Consider the following 17,549-nt stretch of genomic DNA (forward strand, 5'->3'; position numbering starts at 1 on the left):
TCAACTCCAAAATTCCCATGTTTCAAGGATTCTTCCTACTTTTCTACTACTACATTTGCATTAAGTTCTAATATCACTTATTTTGGCATTTAACTGACTTGTAAGGCTGATTGCAAATTCAACAAAAAAAATTTTAAAATATTTTGTTTGTTTGATTAAAGCTATTGTTCCATCCCTTTTCTGCTTCAATGCTATCAATTATTGCTATTGAGAAATCCTTTAAGTACGTATTCCTGCTATACTCCTCTTTGTAACCAACACACTATGCTGTTCACACTCTGCTGGTTCTTGCAAAATATTGCTTTTCTTTCTGTCTGTACAGTTTTTCATCTGGTACTGCAGTCTGGGCTATTCTATTTGGTGTTCTCTACAGGCTCATACTTCGATGATGAGATATAGTTTCCTGAACATTAGATTCTAGTTTGCTCATTTGAGTCCATCTGGGATTCCCCAGACATCAGCATAAATTTGATGAAATGACCTGAAGTTTGCAGAAGATCGGTGCTCTTCTCGACTGGCAGATGGAAGTGAGCTGGGATACCTTAAAGGACCTAAAACTGCATTATGTTCCCATGTTTAGACCACTGAATCATACTCTAAGCTTTCCATAACTTTCTTCCTCTCTTGGGTTATTTTGTATTTTAAACTGATAATCACAAAGCTGTGTCTGATTTCCATAAATTTGTTTATGCAGTGGATTATTTCCTTGCTTGGAAAATACTGATCAGGATCACAGTCCGATTTTGTATTTCAACTGTTACTTACCTTAACTAGTCTGTCAAATTTATAAGGTTAGTTCTTCCAGGTAATTTGAAAACATTTTTTCAGATTTCTTCAAATCTCTTTAAAGTGCAATGTACTATAAGGGATGTTAAGGAATCACGGAATGTCAGGGATTAGAAGGGACCTCGAAAGATCATCTAATACAAGCAGCAGCCACCTCCACCAGCTCCAGAGCCTGTGTATTCCTCATGCCTGGTTACTGGACACCAGCCAGAAGACCCAGGTTGCTAGAGTAACTGCAGTTTTCCCATTTCCAGATTCAACCAGTAGCAAAACCAAACATGTATCCCAGAGACAGACAGACAGACACATACAGAGGAGACTGACATACATCTGGTCACACAGGCAGCCACAGACAAGGTTCTGCCTTCAACAGCACCCACATAGAGGGCTCATATCAGACACAAGCCTAGACAGCCACATCCCTTCTTCCTCTTGGGTTGGCAGAGGCAGGTGACTAGTGCAGCATGAACACAAACAACACGCTCCAGGTTCACAAGCAGACGTCCCCCATGCACTGGTGCAACCTCTCTGCCCACCTGATAACGCTGTCCAATCCCAGTTATCCTACTTGTTGGTTCATCCAACTTGCAGTTTGCCAGCAAACACACACATTGGCCCACCCACCCACCCACAGTTTGGAGAAGATACACTCACAGCCCCCCCAGCAGCTGGCACCAGACACATGGGCTGTGACCCACAGTCCTGCTTCAGCCAACTGGTGCTGAGCTCCTCGCTCACCTCAATCTTCCCCAGTCTGCCCAGTAGCTGGTTTTCAGTGTACACACTCTTTCTACCCCAGTGGCTGCGGTAGAACTGCAGTAGCTGGCAGTGAAGCACCCACTCAGTCCAGCTGCTGGCATCACAGGCTGGGGACAGCTGCATCCCTAGTGTGACTCCAGCAGCTGGAACCAAATCCACTAACTTTGGTCACACCAATAGCTGGCACTGAGTCGTTGCAGCACTCACACACATTGGATAGAGAGGAAGATTACACAGAGACATAGTTAAGAAGAGTTTTAATAAGATAAAGCAGACTGTTTTGGTTGTTGCCTTCCACCTTTCCCTATCATCCAAATTTGACAAGATACTAAATCAGATAATCTGAAATAAACATTCCCACACTTTGCATATCCTTATCAGTTAGTGAAACTGATCAGGTTTGGTTCTTGTCATAGAGAGAGCATACATTGGAGAACCCTGCAATATCTCTACTGTTCCTCCTGGTTTTCATGTAGCACATGCAGACCAAGCCCTGAAGAGGACTCCCAACTAATAGAAATGGCAGAAGATGGCATTTATTCTCATAGAGCTCTTTGGTCATTTAACAGGATTGTATGGATGCCGCATAGTCAATGGATAGAAACAGATGACTTGAAAGAAAATCCAGTAGAACTATAGCTATTTGCTTAGACTTAGCTAAAACTAATCTTCCCCTGAAATTATTTAAAGACAGTTTCTGTCTACCCTTTGGTAATGTCTGAAACTTCTTCAGTTGGGGAAAAAGGGAATCTAAAATTTAAAAATAAGATCAGTGCCTAAGTTCAATACATTGCATCCCATCCTCTGCCTCTATACATTATAATGCAAGTAAGGTTAGTTCTGTTAAAGATAAAAAAAGTTTATTTTTCTTATGAATTTCTTGTAAACATTCATAAATCTTGCAAATTCTCTCCAAAGGGGATTATTTCATTCAACGTTGAAAGCAGCAATTAAAAAAAAAATTATCTGCAGTTATTAAGAGTGCAACTACTTTGCAGTTTAATGTAGCTGAAATACACAATTAACCTGAACATGTTATGACTGAATCCAGATATTCACAGAAGACAAGTTAAAGCCATCCTAAAAAGTCCTTCCTTCATGAATGATATTGCATGAGGCTCATGTTTCTGTTTAGCTTAATTGGGAGATAGAATTTATTTAAGGAAATCATTTTGAGAATATTAAGCTGTAGTAAAATAAAGAAAATATTCTCATATTTACAGAATAATAAAAAACTTCTACTGTAGTATCAACTATCAATCACAAAATAGATTTCTAAAGATCCATGCTAACAATTTGCTAGGAGTAGTAACAAGACTTCTCATTCATAGAGTGTCGTCCTTATATTAATTAAAAAAAAAAAAAAGTCTTAGAAGACTAAGACTCACCTCATCTCTGGGACATAACTACTAACCTTCTATATGGATGGTATGCTGATACCTAGACAAGTTAATTGGTTTGCCTAAGGATATACAGTCAGTAGCAGAAGTAACATTGATTCAGTTTCCAGTCTACAGCTATACTACACTGGTGTCTTCCTCTCTTGATAGAAAGTCTCTCTTTGAATAAACTTACACCTTATTTGTGTTTTGAATTTCAGGCTAGTTCAAACACCAAACAACAGCTACTCTTGCTACGTCCATATTACTAAATGAAAGAATGCCAAGAAGGTCTGCCACTCTGCTTAACTGGGCCTCTCCAGCTTGGCTATTCCAATATAAATCTTAAGCAGTATGGATGCCAACCAGGTTTCACCACTTGACCTTGGGGCATTTTTTTCTATTCAGCAATGTAGTCACAGATTCTGAATTCAAACTGGATTCTGGTAAATTCAGTACTACAAACTATGCTGATACTATGCAAGCACAGACAAGAATCTGCATGATATTGCTGTTAAAAGCTGTATCTAAATGGAGAAAAAGTGTTTGCAATGTGCTCCTGGTTTACATCACAGCAGTCACAGAACCAGAGAATCATAGAATAGTGTGGGCTGGAAGGGGCCTTCAAAGGTCATCTACTCCAACCCCCGTGCAATGAGCAGGGACATCTTCAACTAGATTAGGTTGCTTAAAGCCCCATCCAGCCTTGAATGTCTCCAGGGACGGGACATCTACCACCTCTCTGGGCAACCTGTGCCAGTGTTTCACCACCCTCATTGTAAAAAAAAAATCCTTCCTCATGTCTAGTCTGAATCTCCCCTCCTTTAGTTTAAAACCATTACCCATTCTCCTATCACAACAGCTCCGTCTGTCCCCATCTTTCTTATAGGTCCCTTTTAAGTACTGAATGGCTGCAATAAAGTCTTCCTGGAGCCTTCTCCAGGCCGAACAACCCCAACTCTCTCAGCTCCTCCTCATAGGAGAAGTGCTCCATCCTTGTGATAATCTTGGTGACCCTCTTCTGCACTCTCTCCAACAGGTCCATGTCTTTCCTGTACTGAGGGCTCCAGAGCTAGATTCAGTACTCCAGGTGAGGTCTCAACAGAGTAGAGGAGAGGACCAGATTCACCTCCCTCAACCTGCTGGCCACATTCCCTTTGATGCAGGCCAATATACAATTGGCCTCCTGTGCTACAAGTGCACATTGTCGGCTCAGGCCCAATTTTTTACACCAGTACATCCAAGTCATTTTCCACGGGGCTGCTCTCAATCCCTTAATTCCCCAGCCTGTAATGATGCCAGGGGTTGCCCTGACCCAGGTTCAGGACCTTGCATTTGGCCTTGTTGAACCTCATGAGGTCCACATGGGCCTGCTTTTTGAGCTTGTCCAGGTCCCTCTGGATGGCATCCCCTCCTCTCAGGAATCCCACTGTCAGGATTTCCCTTCCACAGGTATCATGTTGCATGTTTGCACAACTAGAAGCTTGCATGCATCTGGCTCTTGCTCTAATGTTGGCTCAGGACATAAGCAGGATACATCCCATCATGAGGGAACCTGTAACTAGTTTTTGGTCCACCACTTCTGACACATTTTAAGTATTTCATTCTTAAAAAGTATTGCAGTAGACAGAACGGTTGTTAATCTAAAAACGTATTCCAATAGTTTCAATAAATGCAGATAAGTGTGGTATTTCTTGGAGTGCATATACTGCAATTATCTCTCAGAGCAAGATTAAGTCAGAAAAATTGTAATGTTTTACCTGGGAACCAGGAGTCAATCTCAGCTTTTAAGTAAACCCATTTCTTAATTTGTAATGGCAGTAAAAAACTTGAAAATGTGTGACTTAAAAGACTCAGCTATATTTTCAGAGATGTAGTCTTTGAAACACTAACAGCTTCGCATCTTCTAACAAGGTATTATTTCTATGGCTTCCTGAACAGGAGGAATAACATGAAAAGTAAACTTTGTGCATGGCATAGAGACATTATCTCCTAATTGTGGGTTTAAATACTAGGCTTGGGGCTTCTACTGTCACTGCTGAGTATAAGACTCACAACTGCTTTCACATGTAGCTGTTTTTCCTGTTTCAATAATCTGAAGCAGGTCTGGACCTGAAATAGGTTCTCAGGTAAAGATCTATGCTATAGCGTGCCAAATCAACATGTGCTTCACTGTTGCACATCCAAAAGGCCTTCAAAGTCAGCATGGCTAATCTAGCAACAGTGTGGAGAGGAGTTAGATTTAAATTCTGAAGTACAAAATACCTTATTTTTCGTCTGAGAAGGAACAAACAAACAAACAAACAAACAAACAAAACAAAAAAAAAAAAAAAGAGTGAAATAAACCAGTAAAATTTCTCCAGACTACACACAGTTGCTTGGAATCTTGTTTATGGAAAACTACCACGAAACAGATAGTAAAGAAGGAGTAGACTAGATGTGAAGTAATTTCTAATAATTGTTGGATCCTGCAAAAAAAAGTTTTTGAATTTTTCCATAGAACGGTTTTTGCACCAAAGTTTTTTGATTGCACTACAAAATGTAAAGTGCAAAATGCATTGAAGACAAGACATAAACAGCCTGAAATCCGTGGCAAGACTCTGTTATTTCAATAGATATAAGATAAAGCTCATTCAAGGTGGAGGGGTGGAAACTGAAGGATTTTCAAAACAAGAGGGAGGGAATGGCATCGTTGTACTAACTGGACACCTTTCTGTACCTAGCCAGTAGTTTGTTGTTAAACTAAAACATATCAGAAAGACATCCAATATTGTTTTAAAGATTTTAAGTCATGGAAAAAAATCCCATATCTTTAGGATATCTATTCCAGTATTAATTGCTTTCACTATGAAAGGTTTACACTTTATTTCTAGTACAAGTTCTGCTTGCTTCAGCTGGAGGCCATTACATTTTATAATGCTTTCCCTGCTAATTATAAAAGAACCTTCCACCTCCAGGAGAAACTTCCCTGTACAGAGGTCTATCCTATCTACTATAAATAGATCCTCTAATTATTCTCTATATAGTGCACATTATATATAATTTTTTTCAAGCTTCTTTTTCATAAGTAGGTAATGCTCCTATTTTTAGGCTTTCTCAACTGTGTTTAGTTTTTTTACAGCTTTCTTAAAATATGAACATATGGTACTCAAATAATGACTTAATCAATGCTGTATACCATTTCACTGCTTAGTATTTCTCTTTTTATTAGAAAAATGACATATCCAATATTTTTACTACAGGAAATTCACTGCAGGGTCATATTAATCTGGTGATGAACAATGATCCAACATTTTAGTCAGACTGACTCTGATCAGATTAATTACTTTCCAGGATGGCTATCCACTCTTCATAAATGCATATAGATTTTTTCCAGACAATGTGAGACACTGATATTTATTCATTTCTTTACAATTTTAAAGATAAATTAACCTTTTCACCTATTCACATTCACAAATCAGTAAAAAAGCCTTATGCAAGAGAAATCACAGACATATTTCACACAGATAACTGAAATATATGAAGATTAAAAAAAAAAAAAAGAAGAATGAAAACATAAATCAGTTTCTAACTGGTGGGATTATAAAGAAATTTTCCCTATGAGGAAGTTACCCTGTAATTGTCTGATCTGGGATTTATCTACAGCTGGTACCAGTTAGAAGCAGGAGACAAAAAGAGAAAACAATGTGTCAGCTAATTAGTATTCCAGTTATATGAAATGATATGCCAAAATTTAACCAGAAGAGGGAAGTTAATCAGACTCCTCTGAGACTTTATAAGCAGACAGGCATTTTGCTGTGTGAGCTTGCTCTGCAAGTCAGAAACAGAACCAACATCCTAAAAGAACTCTTCCTCTTCATGGCAGGCCAGATCCTCAGCATATTACAGCACAGTTACTCCTGAATTGCTTTTCATTAAAAAAAAATGCTTGAGTATTGCCAGTACTTTCCTTCTCTTCCAGGTAAATGGAATGAGAACAAGAATTTGTCCTTTTTTTTCTTGCACAGCTTAAAATGTCTGTTTTCTCTGATAACTGAAATAATGGTATCCACATTTGTGTTTTATCTTTTGATCCAACTGGAATTCTTCAGCAGCCTTTTATATATCAAGAGTCATTTGGAGAGTCTAATAACTTCATAATGTGTTGTAAAACAAATATTTATTTTCTAAATATTATATTTGACATCTTCAAAGTGTAATATATGTTCTTTTGGCTAGCTTTCATTAGCTAAATTTTGACAGCTTGAAAAAAGTTCCTGAAGAAAGTGTGTCTGTTTTGATTACAAGACTTATATTGGAGCTGGAGTTGTTCCTAATTCCTTTCATGCTGTTTTAACCAAATCAAACCTAATCTTAAAAAAAAAAAATCTTATTTATTAAAATATATATTGATGCACACTGTTCTATCTGCCTTTTTTACCATAGTATTTCAGAAGCTACATTTGCAGAGCAGCTAAAAGACACTAGTCCTAGAATTGTTCAAAGTCTGGTGAATTTCTAAATTCTCATTGTGCTCATCCATATTGCCCTTGTATGCTAACTGAATCTGATTTCAAGGAGGATCACATGCAATTATATCTCTCCATTGTCAGCTGTATGGGGTAATGTTCATTTGCATACTGTAGATGCCTAAATGTAGGTGTCAAGTCTCTATAGGTGAACTGCATATTAAAATGCCTAATACAATCAAAGGAGATTGAGGGCTTTATTTCTTGCAATTTCAATATGAGACACTTGAATATCCAAGATAGTTGGACAAAAGAGTTACCAGATTCCTATGGGTGGTGGGTTGCCCTTGGCCAGCTGCCAGACCCCTACCCAGCTGCTCTCTCCCTTCCCTTCTTAAACAGGACAAGGGGAGAAAATAAGATGAAAAAACCTCATCATTTGAGATAAAGACAGGGAGATCACTTACAAATTATTGTCATGGGCAAGACAGACTCAGCTTGGGGAAAAATAACTTAATTACTTGCCAATTAGATTAGATTTGGAAGTTGAGAAAAAAAAAAAGACAAAAACGGAAACACCTCCTCCTTCAGGCCATTAATTTTACCCAGGCTCAACTTCACTTCTTTACTCCCTACTTCCCTACAACCTTGCCCCAAGTGTGACAAGGAGGGTGGAGAGCAGGTGGTTGTGGGTCAGCACATGACTGTTCCTCTTTGCTGCTCCTTCCTGTTCCCACTTTTTCCCATCTCTATTGTTGGTCCTCTAGATGCCCTGCAGTCCTTCAGGATAAAGTTGCTCCAGCATGGGTCCTCCATGGGCCATCTGCTGAGATGTGATAGACTCCACAGGCTGCAGTGAAATATTTGCCCATCTCCACAGGCTGCAGTTCCTGTCATGAGAACCTGCTCCTTCATTGGCTCTCAACAGGTGGCAGTTCCTTCAGAAAATAACCACTTGCTCCACTCTGGGATCCTCTACAAGCTGCAGTGTGGATATCTGCTCTGGTGTGGACTGGAGGAGAATACCTGCTCTGAAGTCTGAAGTACCACCTTCTCCTCCTTATTCTCTGACCTTGGTGTTTGCATGGTTGTTTCTCACACATTTTTTTTTTTTTTTCCTTACTCCTCATTGCCTGTGCAGTGTTTTACCTTTTCTTTAATACATTTTCCTCAAGGTACCACCTGTGTGGCCGATGGGCTTAACTGTGTCCTGCAGTGAGTCTGCTGCAGCCAGCTGGAGCTAACAGTGTTTGGGCAGCCCCTGGACTCTTCTTACAGAGACCATCCCTGCAGCCCACCTCCACCTAAACCTTGCCATCTGCTCCTGATATACTCTCTGCAATATACTATATACAGAAGATACTATGTTCCAAGTTTGTAATCAACATAATCAATGGAGTATACAGAGCTTTCAGATGATAAATCATTTGTGTCTCATTTAGCTGAATAGCTCTCTACACTCAATGATGGATTCATTTACCTAAGCACAGGTATTTAATGCCTTCCAGGTGTCCTTAGGGTTTTCCTGGCTGATATTCAGATGCTGCTCTGAAAAGATGTGGGTCTCCTCTAAGTCTTGTGTGAGATTTGCCAGCCTCCAGGTAAGGAAGATATGATATCTCAGATGATGCTGAGGGTTTGGCTCCAGACACTGATTGTACTGAACAGAGATTTAATTTGTTTTCCTACATGCAGACATTTAGTGCCATCTGCTATGTCTCAGGATATCCTAACATCTGGACAGGCTGGCAGATATGGTTCAGAATGACAGCAAGCTTGCATTATTTTGGAGAGACAGTTGGAAGCCAGGTGGGATAGCCCAGAAGAAGTCAAGGCACTGCTGTTCAGGCAAATGAATTCCATCATGATCTGAAGAGCAGGAAGAATCAGTTGTCTAACCATAGTAATTTAATTTTGCCTAAATGTCATCATCATCAGCTTACTGAATCACCTAGAGCCATTTCTGATCCTTATGATATCCAAAGTATCTGTATGGGATTGTAGATATTTTACAGGACTCACAGGAAACTCATCATGTTCTGGGAGGCACAAGGAAGACAGATGTGACTTGTTGAGGCATGTAGACACTTCTAGGCAATGGATGGCTTCCTTATATTATAATTAACCCATCTTTTTGCATGACAGCCATATGTTGTCCTAAATGCCTCAAGGTTATTGCACTCAAATAGAAAACAGAAGGTAGACTAGTCACCCTGCTCTTATTGTCTCATTCATTGTTTTACCTCAATCCTGCAAAACTCTCCTGTGATCCAAGACTATTGTGCAGCTGTGAAGGTAAGCTTATAACAGTTTTAGATGTTTCTCTGGTGTAACGAATAAACATAGGTGAATTAATAGAGATAAATCAATTACACTGCATTTAGATAACTGAATCCATTTCTAGTTTTTAAACATTGCTATATATACAGTGCCAACACTTGGTAGCATATTTATATTTCGTATTCTACTGATGTACAGTTTCATGAATACACTGATCATCTCATGTAAGGCAATAAAAACATAAAAACTATTTTCATCTTTATTTATAGTAGTTTTATTTCTGCCCATCCATTTATCTACAGAGATAACAACAATCAGCACTTCCACAGAAAAATATTCTTGAACTAAAAACGTAATTGTAATCACTGTGAAAGAACCTGATGAATAGTACAAACTCAAATAGTACAAACACAGCTTCTCTTTTTATTCTTTTTATATAAAATTATTTTTATCCTTATATTTGTGGTCATTCACATGATATCATATGAATTGTACTGATACTATTCTCAATGTGCAAATTCAAGACTTTTGCAGTACAGTTGGGTGTTGGCACAACTTCTTTCCCAATGATTAACTTCTGGCTGTTCTAGAGTAAAGAAATTCTGAAAATCTTCAGATAGTAAAGAGTACTTTAGAAAATGGTCTTTTATTTTAATTTATTTTATTTTATTTTATTTTATTTTTTTATTTTTAATTAGACACCTTACATTCCTAGAAGTCTCTAAAGCATTCTCTCCAATTTGGTGTACAACATTTTGGGCATATTTATGGTGGGTTTGGTTTTAAAACTAGTAATTATTAATAATTTGTAAGGATAAGATCAAAAGCAATTTTCTCTCTCTAGTTTTGGTTCTAAGATAGAAAGAATTCTAAAGAAAAACAATACCATTAAGAAAAAAATACACACTTGAAATCCTGTTGTAGACTAAAAGGATCACAGTATTTATACAGAGGTGAGAATTTAAGGAAAGTCAGAATTGCCTCTTTAGGACAGAAAAGCCTCACTAATAATAAATTTGATTTGTTACAAAAGAAAACTTCCTAGTATCTGACTTCCTCTCTGTGGTTTTGGTCACCCAGACTCCTAAGGCTGCCAGAAGGAGTGGGGTGCCTATGGTGTGTAGGCTCTGCTTGGCCTGGGATCCTAATAAAGGGCTGTTGTGTCCTTCTACCCCTGGGGTCTTTCAGTCTGTTGTGCCAAGCAAGCAGCAGCTCCCACCAAGATGAGGACCATCACTTGAGAGTGGGGTGGGCTGTGGGAGAAACCAGCTACGATCCCCAAAGGCTGCCCCTGAGAGAGACTTGCTCTGGCCTGCTCCTGCCCCTGTCCAGTCATGTCCACTGCTGGGGGCTTCAGTGTGTCAGGGTAAGTGAGGAGGAGGAGGACAGAAGAAATGCAAGAAATAGCCTATATTATGTGTTTCTAATTACTTCCTTTTCAGTAAAAAGTCACTATTGTGTACAAGACTATTGTGCTGAACGAAGGCTCTCTTGTTCTCACAGAAAGGCAAGGAAAAAAAAACATGGTCTGGAGGTAGATTAAAAAAACCTCAAGTGACAATAGAACCCAGTGAGTAGGGAACTGGAGAGAGTCAGCCTGAAAACCTTGATCTATTCCTGTCTATGCCATTTATCTCCTTTATGCTGCAAAAAAAGGATTCTGTATTTAAGTACTGAAGTTAGAGCATATATAATCATAAGAAACAGCCTACATAAAGACTCCTCCAGAAAGTGTTTCAAGCAACTGAACAGAGTTTAGGCTGCTGACACAGGCATGTAAAATTAGATTGCTAAAACATATGGTGTGAATATATTTATCAACTTTCAATTTTGCTACTTTCCCTTAATTTTTAGTGGAACCATTAATGGCCCCTATTCCCAGGAGCATGTGTAGCTAAACCTATGTATGTTTTATTTGCCTAATATGGGACTGAAATTGAATCTAGGTATCCGAATCCCAGGCTGCAAGTCTAGGAACACCTCAGCAGCTGCTAATCTGATGGGCTTCTCAGCCTAATGAGCACCACATTATTTTTTTTTAGGATGGAACATTTGCTACTCTATGTTTGCCACTGTTTTGACAATGTCAAGCACATCAGTATTAGATATACTTAAGCAAATTATGAGTGCTTCTGTGTAAATCACCAAAGGGCCCAGTATTTTCAGAAGATATCCAACGATGCTGAAAGGCTCAGGCTATTTGTAACATTATTACTAGAACTTTCTAACGCCCTTGGAATAATAGGTTATTTAATTAAGCTGCATCTTTTTACAGAACTTTACTTTTTAATAACTAAAACCATTTTCAAGAAGTGCTCAGTTCTCATGTCAGCTGGAGAATCCAAACTCAAATATCCTGGGAAAGAGTTCTGATTACCAGTTTGGTAATTAAGAAGGTTTAAAACAGTCTTTATGGTAAAGTTTTTTCACTGTGGTTAATATACTTCAAGATACATTCGTTAAAGTGAACGGAAAGAAAAGAGGTATGACTAATACTGTGTAATTAGTTTATTTAACAAGGAGGAAAAATGTAGGCACTAGTTTCTGATTTCTGTATTATTTCTAAATTTCATCCAATATCTGCTTCATGATCATGGGAACAAAAGCTACAGCCTACATATTCCTACTGGCAGGAAACCATCCCCTCTCTAACTTAAGAAAAGATCCATAGCATCAGAGAATCATTTTGGCTGGAAGAGATCCTCAAGATCATTGAGTCCAACCACAAACATAACACTGCCAAGTCCCACCAAACCATGCCCCTAAGTGCCATATCTATATGTCTTCTTAACACCTGCAGGGATGGTTAATCAACTACTTTCATGGTCAGCCTGTTCCAATGCTTGGCGATCATTTCAGTGAATAATTTTTCCCTAATATCCAATGTAAACCTCCCCCTGTGCAACTTGAGGTAATTTCCTTTCATCCTATCACTTGTTACTTGGGACCAATACACACCTTGCTACAACCCCTTTTCAGGTAGTTGTAGAGAGCGATAAGGTCTCCCCTAAGCTTCCTTTTCTCCTGACTAAACAACGGCAATTCCCTCAGTCACTTCTCATAAGACTAAAGACATAATTTTCCTGTAGTCTCAGGTCTAGAAAATCTTGAAAATTACAAGGATAAGGACCTCATAACCAACCCAGGTAACACGTTCTAGTGCCTTGGCAACCTCTTACTGAACTGTTCCTAAGAATTTAAATTTGATCAGACTCATGGCCAGTGCCCCTTCTTATATGTCCTGATACCATGAGAAGAGATGAACTGCAGTGTGTCTTGGTAACGGTCCTTCAAGTACTTGCAGCAGCCTTTAAATTACCTCTTAGCCTTCCCTTTGCCATATTAAACAAACCCAGCTCCCTTTTACACAGCTTCTAGGGTTATGTGTCATTTTCAGATTCCCTCCATTTTCACCATATTCCTCTGGAACCAGGAGAGGCAAGCAAAAATGGTACAATGCCCCAGTTGTGGCTTTGCTAGCACCGAGTAGAGAAAAATTATAGTTTTCCCTTGCTTGGCAAGGCACAATTCCTCCAGTGAATCGCAGTATGTCTTATTTGTGAAGCTGGATTTTATCTATTCACTGCTACTCCCAAGTCCTATTCAGCAGATCTGGCATTCAGCTAGCTGTTTAGCATGCATTGGTGTCTGGGGTTCTTCTACCCAGGATGGAGGACAGAGCTTTTTTCCTTGAGGAACTTCAAGAGTTTTCCATCAGTCCAGTCCTTAAGTTTATCATGGTATTTCTAGGTCAAAGATCTGTCACACATGCTAGATAATACCTACAAATTAGGTTTGCCTACAGATTTTCTAACTGTCCATTTTGTCTCATCACCATGGTTATTGATAAAGATATTGAACAAGATGTGCCTCACTATCACCTCTCGAGGATTCCACTCATTCCCAATGGACATGGATCTGTTGATTTCTATCCTTTAAGCTCAGAAGTACACTGTGTCAAAAAACTTCCAAAAGTCAAAATATATTACATCTACCACTGTTTCACCATCCACATAGTCATTTCATCACAGATAACAACTGAAGTTATTAAAACATGATTTTACATTATTAAACCATTGCTGACTATTCTTCTACATCTTCTTGCCCTTTATGCACTCATAAATGGATTCCAAGGCAACATCATACACATGCAAATATGGAACATATTGACATATAATCATATAGGATTGCATTCTATAATGAAATACTAGCTTTGTGCATGGTGGAAGATCAATGGTTGCTGTTCACTTTAGCAAGTCTACGGACATGTAACATACTTCTAACAAAATTGGTGAGATATATCCTGGATAGGTGGATTATAAGGTAAGAGGAAAAGTAGCAGTGTCACTGAACTCAAAAGGTTGTGATTACCATTACCATGTCTAGCTGGTAGGTAATTACTGGTAGCATGTGTTGAGGTCAATGCTAGTTTATTACAAGTCTAGATAATGGGACAGACTCTACCCTCAGCAAATTCACAGATGGTACCAAATTGGACCATTTGGTACTCTGGAAGACAATTCCGCTGTTCAAAGTATATCTCACCAGGCTGTAGAAAAGGGCTGACTAAACCTCCTCCCATGCAACTTGAGGTCATTTCCTCTCATCCTATCACTTGTTACTTGGCACCAATATACACCTCGTTATAACCCCTTTTCAGGTAGTTGTAGAGAGCGATAAGATAGCAAATTTCAATTGGATAATTTCCTATATTTAAAGCTACTCTGTAGTAGGAGAAAATGTTTAAATAGTTCAGCATATTTCTCAGAAAAAGAGCTTTTAAAATATCCTTTTAAAAATGTTTGTAGTTATGGCCCTTTAGTGACTAAGAATCAACTATAGACAACTTTTCAGCTTCTAGAAAGAAAATTGCCTTAAAACATAATTAAATATTTATATTTTTCTGCCTGCCTTGTTAGCATTTTATTAATAGGCAAAGCAGATACTGAAGATTTTTTCCACTGAACAGTTGGATAAGACAACTTTTAATATATTTTTATAGCAAAAAAAAATAAAAGGTTGAAATACTGGAGCATACTAGGCAACTATTGCTTACAGCGTCTGTGTACTTGCAAGTGATCTCAAACCCCTTTTTTCTTAATCTGGATATATATTAATCAGAATTAAAAAGAAAATAATAAACCTCATAGTTCTGAATAACCACCAATGAATATCTGAGAAATCATATAAAACTTTTTTTTTTTTGTAAATGTAGAAGATGAAAGACCAATATACTAATTCTATAATGAAATTACACAAACTTCAATGGAACCAATTTTGTTTAATTTTATTGCATATGATTGTGAAAGACAAATTTTCATACAATATAGTTAATGGTTTGACCTGCTTCTATTTCCTTTTTCAAATAGTCACGTTACTCATTGTTCAGTATACATCTATTTTCAAATGCATATTTACTGAAGTATTGTAGCTGTGGCACTAAACCTATTCAAAATACTGAATACTTTCTTTTAAATTATTCAGTTTTTCTTTAAGGAAGAAGTAAAAAGCCCACCCAAAAATCCCCCCCACAAGACTGCCCAAAAATGAATTTTAAACTCACAGAAAATGCTGAACATAACCAAATTGCTTGGATGTAGCTGCAAAAACACCTAGCCAGGCACAATGCTATTAATATCATAACTCATTGCAACTAAAGCAGTAAAATGTTGATTAACTGTAACCTTAGAAACCCACCCACATCTCCCTACATTTCCCCAACTCAGCTACCTACAGAAACAAGCAGGTCACAAGTAGACCCTCCCATAATCATCAACACATTTTCCTTTTCATGCCATCACTTCCCCATAATCTAGAAGTTTCACTTGAGTTTGTGCAGTTCCTTAAAAATTATTCATACACAAAGATATGCCTATGCCATGTCAGGTTAAATATTAGATTTATCACGTGTAGTCCAATGGAATTAGCTAACATGTGCATAAGACCAGCATTTGATTATTCCTAATAACTTCATCTTCTTCTACATGCCTAATTCTTTTTCTTTCCAATTTTTATCTCAACTGTTTTAACTGACCCGTGACCAGATACGAAAGCCATAGCAACAATTACATGTCAGACTCAATAAGCCCCCTTTTGAATATGTATTTCTGGTTTAATTTTAATTAAGTTTTGCACACTTCAATTTTTTTCTTTTTTCTGTAAAAATAAAATTTTTATCTTCACAGACTGATTATTCACAGATTGTTTGTAATTTAGTACTGTTACTAATAGATAACAAAGACAATATCTTAGTTTTTTTTGGAATTGTATTTATTAGCTTTTATTTATTGCTTTCTAGGAAGACAAAACATGGGGTACACAGCCCAAAGAAAAGATCATCTTCATAAATCACATGACTTTTGGAGAACAAAACTATTCGACCATTTAAGTCACCGAATGTTGTTATTAAAACTGAGTAATATTTATAGCTATTTAGTTGAGACAGATCTCCAACAAATATTGTTGAGTCTTTCTCTGGCTCCTTAGCTCACTTTTCACTTCATTGTGTTAGTCAGTGCACGGAAAGATTTAAGCTAACTCTCTCAACCTTCTTGTCACAGCTATTCATTTGGAGTGTTGTTACACACACTTGATTTTCTCTTTTTCCACTGCTAAAAACTATTTCAGAAGAAATACTGAAAAAGATACCTAAAGTGATTTGTAATTAAAATACAAATTCCAGAAGATTTTATATTCCTTGACTCAGTTACTCTTCTATAATAATCAGGCTACAACTCCAAGATCAATGACTCTCAGTGAAAAGGAAGATTCAACTCTTCAAGGACCAGATATACCCAAATGTTTAAATATTTATTAGATATTTAATCAAATTACTATTTTCAAAGGTTCCTAGGCTTGATCAACACAAGCTTTGTACTACTGACTATGTAAGTATATTCAATGTAGACAGTAAATATTAGTCAATGGTATGAAAACAGCCTTCACATTAGTCTCTGTTATGTCAATATAAGATTCTACACATAGAACTTGCACTAACAATAACAGTCACCATGCAGTGTGAAGAATCAAAACTGAATGTAACATGCATACAGTTGCTTAATTTTAATATAGCAATTTCATCTAGAAAATTATTTAACTTGTCATAGGTTGTAACTAAAGACTATTAGATATTGAAAAATACTGAACAACTACCAGAGGCCTCTAACAGAAGCATGGAAAATCAAAATTGTTTGTTTTATTTGTGTTAAAGATGTTTAACTGTGTTAGGAAGGGAGCAGGAAAATTTAAGGGATATCATCCAGTTTAATAAGTTCACACCAAAGTTTTAGTTTAGCAACATTTACCTATAAAAACTTCAACGTACTAGATACGGACTTTGGAGGACAAGTAACCATTGGTACTTGAGTGATTTTTTTTGTTTCAGAGGAAAACAGAGCAAGGAACAGAGTAAGAAAATGTCTTATGTTTTCTTCTTGATTTACTTTAATCAAAAACATTAAAACATTAATGTTTAATTCAACATTTAAATTTAGGGGTTTTGATTCACTTCCCATCTCTTTTAGTATTTTATTTCACAAGGGAATAAATACAGATAATTGTGAATAGGTTAACTGGCCAAAAACCAACTGATTAATGCAATCGTTTATCTTTCTACATGGCAATTAATTCTGCTAGTTATACTGATAAACTGAATACCTACTTATGAACAAAAGGAGAAAAAAAATTATCTTAGTACTCTAGCTATGCCAGTAAATAAACAAACACAACTTCTGTAGAGTTATTATGAGTGCAGAAATGCCTCTGACTTCAATGCCATTCTTTGCAAAGTGATGGAGTGGAATTCTCATTTTGGAGGGTAACAGAATAAGGTCTTGTTTGGTGGAAGAGGCTTATAAAAATACTGCATACTGATAAAATACATATATTAGTTAATATT

This window comes from Columba livia, chromosome 1, assembly GCF_036013475.1.
Source record: "Columba livia isolate bColLiv1 breed racing homer chromosome 1, bColLiv1.pat.W.v2, whole genome shotgun sequence".
NCBI lineage: Eukaryota > Metazoa > Chordata > Aves > Columbiformes > Columbidae > Columba > Columba livia.